Raw genomic sequence first — 6,251 nt, forward strand, 5'->3', positions numbered from 1 at the left:
AAATTGCAAACTGGGCCAAACAGGAGGTTAAAGGCACTGACTCTCCAAGTCGGGAGAGTGTTAGTAAAGCGTCTGGAATGTTGCACCCGAGTACCAGGGGACGAAAACTGAGACATATTGGAACACGTCTCCCGATCACACGGTTGATCATACTCTGGGTTCCACATGCATGTTTTAGCTGAAGGAAGAATACCTTCAACCTGTAGAGTTGAGACCCGTGGAATGGGTACCATGCAATATGACTTCAAAGGGTTTTCATTTGCTCACCGAACCTCTCCAGTCCTATCACTGCTGCGTTTATGCCCCTGTACACACACTTGATTCTCTTTCAGAGACATAGCAATCCATAGGTTTTAAGATACTTCCTAGTCAGGTACACTCTTAGGCATTTAATATGGGGTGTTGAGTCCATTTCGTTGAGCAAGGAGTAGCTCTTGTCTATTCCATATTTGGCTTAAGGAACTTTATCTGTGCTCATTTCAATCTCTGGTTTTATGCAGCACCCCAACTCACCTTTCCCCTTAAGCAAGCATAAGTTGGGTTTCTAAATTTGAGACCCTGTTCTGTTTTGTAATTCAGTTCCTGTGTAGCCAAGTTTACATTCCGTGTATTAGTGATATCTTATGATGTTTCTTTTTCTGTGTGACTTATTTCAGTTAGAATCATCGTACCTGAATCCACTCATTATGCTGCTACAGGCCTGATGACATAGATTTCCTTGCTGAGTGATATTGCATTGTACGTAAGTACCACAACTTCTTTATCCATTTTTCACTTTCTGCGATATTGAACTTGTACCGTAAACCAGGTTCTTGTAAACAGAGCCGTCCCAACCTTTGGGGTGGCTGTGTCTTTTGATTTTAATTTCCCTAAGCTATAGGACCATAAGTGGAAGTGCCCTAGGCTCTGTTGCTTTGTTTTTTAGATGTTTCAGGAAACACCATACACTTCTCCCGAGTGGCTGTTGGCAATTTACATCCCGCCCATCAGCATAACAAGGCTCCCAGTTCTCCATGGCCTGTCCTGCCTTTCTGGATTTTACACTTTTTTCAGATGGCCCTTTTGACCGGGGGGAAGTGAGACTTCATTGTAGTGCAGATTTCCTTTGCAAGCTTGCTTGGTTGGCCAAAAAGGGCGTATGCGTTTTTTCCTGAATATATTCAGGAAAAAACACATACGCCCTTTTTGGCCAAGTGCATCATTGTGGACGTTCTGCCTCTTTTCCTATGCTTTAAATGCAATTCCAGTCTACCTCCTGAAATCGGTTTCCTGCAATTCTGCCCCGCTTTCAAGTCCTCTTGGCAGCCTTACTTCAGTATATTTTTGGACGATAGCTGTCATTTATAACTCTGCAGGTTTGTGAATTACAGTGCCCCTGAGCTCCTTTCTTCAACTCGCTTTCTCGTGAGCTGGCCGCAACACCGCAGGATGGCTTCAGGCCCTAATCTGGTTCCGGCACGGCACGCTGAGCCTTTGGTTAATTCCTCTTCCTGGTGGGAAATGAGAGTTAAATTTGCCCGTCCAGACACCTCCAGCTAGTCTGTCATTGGTTCTCCCTATTCCTGTTCATCTTCCGCAGAAATTGCAAACTGGGCCAAACAGGAGGTTAAAGGCACTGACTCTCCAAGTCGGGAGAGTGTTAGTAAAGCGTCTGGAATGTTGCACCCGAGTACCAGGGGACGAAAACTGACACATATTGGAACACGTCTCCCGATCACACGGTTGATCATACTCTGGGTTCCACATGCATGTTTTAGCTGAAGGAAGAATACCTTAAACCTGGAGAGTTGAGACCCGTGGAATGGGTACCATGCAATATGACTTCAAAGGGTCTTCATTTGCTCACCGAACCTCTCCAGTCCTATCACTGCTGCGTTTATGCCCCTGTACACACACTTGATTCTCTTTCAGAGACATAGCAATCCATAGGTTTTAAGATACTTCCTAGTCAGGTACACTCTTAGGCATTTAATATGGGGTGTTGAGTCCATTTCGTTGAGCAAGGAGTAGCTCTTGTCTATTCCATATTTGGCTTAAGGAACTTTATCTGTGCTCATTTCAATCTCTGGTTTTACGCAGCACCCCAACTCACCTTTCCCCTTAAGCAAGCATAAGTTGGTTTTCTAAATTTGAGACCCTGTTCTGTTTTGTAATTCAGTTCCTGTGTAGCCAAGTTTACATTCCGTGTATTAGTGATATCTTATGATGTTTCTTTTTCTGTGTGACTTATTTCAGATAGAATCATCGTACCTGAATCCACTCATTATGCTGCTACGGGCCTGATGACATAGATTTCATTGCTGAGTGATATTGCATTGTACGTAAGTACCACAACTTCTTTATCCATTTTTCACTTTCTGCGATATTGAACTTGTACCGTAAACCAGGTTCTTGTAAACAGAGCCGTCCCAACATTTGGGGTGGTTGTGTCTTTTGATTTTAATTTCCCTAAGCTATAGGACCATAAGTGGAAGTGCCCTAGGCTCTGTTGCTTTGTTTTTTAGATGTTTCAGGAAACACCATACACTTCTCCCGAGTGGCTGTTGGCAATTGACATCCCGCCCATCAGCATAACAAGGCTCCCAGTTCTCCATGGCCTGTCCTGCCTTTCTGGATTTTACACTTTTTTCAGATGGCCCTTTTGACCGGGGGGAAGTGAGACTTCATTGTAGTGCAGATTTCCTTTGCAAGCTTGCTTGGTTGGCCATAAAGGGCGTATGAGTTTTTTCCTGAATATATTCAGGAAAAAACGCATACGCCCTTTTTGGCCAAGTGCATCATTGTGGACGTTCTGCCTCTTTTCCTATGCTTTCAATGCAATTCCAGTCTACCTCCTGAAATCGGTTTCCTGCAATTCTGCCCCGCTTTCAAGTCCTCTTGGCAGCCTTACTTCAGTATATTTTTGGACGATAGCTGTCATTTATAACTCTGCAGGTTTGTGAATTACAGTGCCCCTGAGCTCCTTTCTTCAACTCGCTTTCTCGTGAGCTGGCCGCAACACCGCAGGATGGCTTCAGGCCCTAATCTGGTTCCGGCACGGCACGCTGAGCCTTTGGTTAATTCCCCTTCCTGGTGGGAAATGAGAGTTAAATTTGCCCGTCCAGACAGCTCCAGCTAGTCTGTCATTGGTTCTCCCTATTCCTGTTCATCTTCCGCGGAAATTGCAAACTGGGCCAAACAGGAGGTTAAAGGCACTGACTCTCCAAGTCGGGAGAGTGTTAGTAAAGCGTCTGGAATGTTGCACCCGAGTACCAGGGGACGAAAACTGAGACATATTGGAACACGTCTCCCGATCACACGGTTGATCATACTCTGGGTTCCACATGCATGTTTTAGCTGAAGGAAGAATACCTTCAACCTGTAGAGTTGAGACCCGTGGAATGGGTACCATGCAATATGACTTCAAAGGGTTTTCATTTGCTCACCGAACCTCTCCAGTCCTATCACTGCTGCGTTTATGCCCCTTTACACACACTTGATTCTCTTTCAGAGACATAGCAATCCATAGGTTTTAAGATACTTCCTAGTCAGGTACACTCTTAGGTATTTAATATGGGGTGTTGAGTCCATTTCGTTGAGCAAGGAGTAGCTCTTGTCTATTCCATATTTGGCTTAAGGAACTTTATCTGTGCTCATTTCAATCTCTGGTTTTATGCAGCACCCCAACTCACCTTTCCCCTTAAGCAAGCATAAGTTGGGTTTCTAAATTTGAGACCCTGTTCTGTTTTGTAATTCAGTTCCTGTGTAGCCAAGTTTACATTCCGTGTATTAGTGATATCTTATGATGTTTCTTTTTCTGTGTGACTTATTTCAGTTAGAATCATCGTACCTGAATCCACTCATTATGCTGCTACAGGCCTGATGACATAGATTTCCTTGCTGAGTGATATTGCATTGTACGTAAGTACCACAACTTCTTTATCCATTTTTCACTTTCTGCGATATTGAACTTGTACCGTAAACCAGGTTCTTGTAAACAGAGCCGTCCCAACCTTTGGGGTGGCTGTGTCTTTTGATTTTAATTTCCCTAAGCTATAGGACCATAAGTGGAAGTGCCCTAGGCTCTGTTGCTTTGTTTTTTAGATGTTTCAGGAAACACCATACACTTCTCCCGAGTGGCTGTTGGCAATTTACATCCCGCCCATCAGCATAACAAGGCTCCCAGTTCTCCATGGCCTGTCCTGCCTTTCTGGATTTTACACTTTTTTCAGATGGCCCTTTTGACCGGGGGGAAGTGAGACTTCATTGTAGTGCAGATTTCCTTTGCAAGCTTGCTTGGTTGGCCAAAAAGGGCGTATGCGTTTTTTCCTGAATATATTCAGGAAAAAACACATACGCCCTTTTTGGCCAAGTGCATCATTGTGGACGTTCTGCCTCTTTTCCTATGCTTTCAATGCAATTCCAGTCTACCTCCTGAAATCGGTTTCCTGCAATTCTACCCCGCTTTCAAGTCCTCTTGGCAGCCTTACTTCAGTATATTTTTGGACGATAGCTGTCATTTATAACTCTGCAGGTTTGTGAATTACAGTGCCCCTGAGCTCCTTTCTTCAACTCGCTTTCTCGTGAGCTGGCCGCAACACCGCAAGATGGCTTCAGGCCCTAATCTGGTTCCGGCACGGCACGCTGAGCCTTTGGTTAATTCCCCTTCCTGGTGGGAAATGAGAGTTAAATTTGCCCGTCCAGACACCTCCAGCTAGTCTGTCATTGGTTCTCCCTATTCCTGTTCATCTTCCGCAGAAATTGCAAACTGGGCCAAACAGGAGGTTAAAGGCACTGACTCTCCAAGTCGGGAGAGTGTTAGTAAAGCGTCTGGAATGTTGCACCCGAGTACCAGGGGACGAAAACTGACACATATTGGAACACGTCTCCCGATCACACGGTTGATCATACTCTGGGTTCCACATGCATGTTTTAGCTGAAGGAAGAATACCTTAAACCTGGAGAGTTGAGACCCGTGGAATGGGTACCATGCAATATGACTTCAAAGGGTCTTCATTTGCTCACCGAACCTCTCCAATCCTATCACTGCTGCGTTTATGCCCCTGTACACACACTTGATTCTCTTTCAGAGACATAGCAATCCATAGGTTTTAAGATACTTCCTAGTCAGGTACACTCTTAGGCATTTAATATGGGGTGTTGAGTCCATTTCGTTGAGCAAGGGGTAGCTCTTGTCTATTCCATATTTGGCTTAAGGAACTTTATCTGTGCTCATTTCAATCTCTGGTTTTATGCAGCACCCCAACTCACCTTTCCCCTTAAGCAAGCATAAGTTGGGTTTCTAAATTTGAGACCCTGTTCTGTTTTGTAATTCAGTTCCTTTGTAGCCAAGTTTACATTCCGTGTATTAGTGATATCTTATGATGTTTCTTTTTCTGTGTGACTTATTTCAGTTAGAATCATCGTACCTGAATCCACTCATTATGCTGCTACGGGCCTGATGACATAGATTTCATTGCTGAGTGATATTGCATTGTACGTAAGTACCACAACTTCTTTATCCATTTTTCACTTTCTGCGATATTGAACTTGTACCGTAAACCAGGTTCTTGTAAACAGAGCCGTCCCAACCTTTGGGGTGGCTGTGTCTTTTGATTTTAATTTCCCTAAGCTATAGGACCATAAGTGGAAGTGCCCTAGGCTCTGTTGCTTTGTTTTTTAGATGTTTCAGGAAACACCATACACTTCTCCCGAGTGGCTGTTGGCAATTTACATCCCGCCCATCAGCATAACAAGGCTCCCAGTTCTCCATGGTCTGTCCTGCCTTTCTGGATTTTACACTTTTTTCAGATGGCCCTTTTGACCGGGGGGAAGTGAGACTTCATTGTAGTGCAGATTTCCTTTGCAAGCTTGCTTGGTTGGCCAAAAAGGGCGTATGCGTTTTTTCCTGAATATATTCAGGAAAAAACGCATACGCCCTTTTTGGCCAAGTGCATCATTGTGGACGTTCTGCCTCTTTTCCTATGCTTTAAATGCAATTCCAGTCTACCTCCTGAAATCGGTTTCCTGCAATTCTGCCCCGCTTTCAAGTCCTCTTGGCAGCCTTACTTCAGTATATTTTTGGACGATAGCTGTCATTTATAACTCTGCAGGTTTGTGAATTACAGTGCCCCTGAGCTCCTTTCTTCAACTCGCTTTCTCGTGAGCTGGCCGCAACACCGCAGGATGGCTTCAGGCCCTAATCTGGTTCCGGCACGGCACGCTGAGCCTTTGGTTAATTCCTCTTCCTGGTGGGAAATGAGAGTTAAATT

Source organism: Lagenorhynchus albirostris, unplaced genomic scaffold (genome assembly GCF_949774975.1).
Source record: "Lagenorhynchus albirostris unplaced genomic scaffold, mLagAlb1.1 scaffold_29, whole genome shotgun sequence".
Taxonomy (NCBI): domain Eukaryota; kingdom Metazoa; phylum Chordata; class Mammalia; order Artiodactyla; family Delphinidae; genus Lagenorhynchus; species Lagenorhynchus albirostris.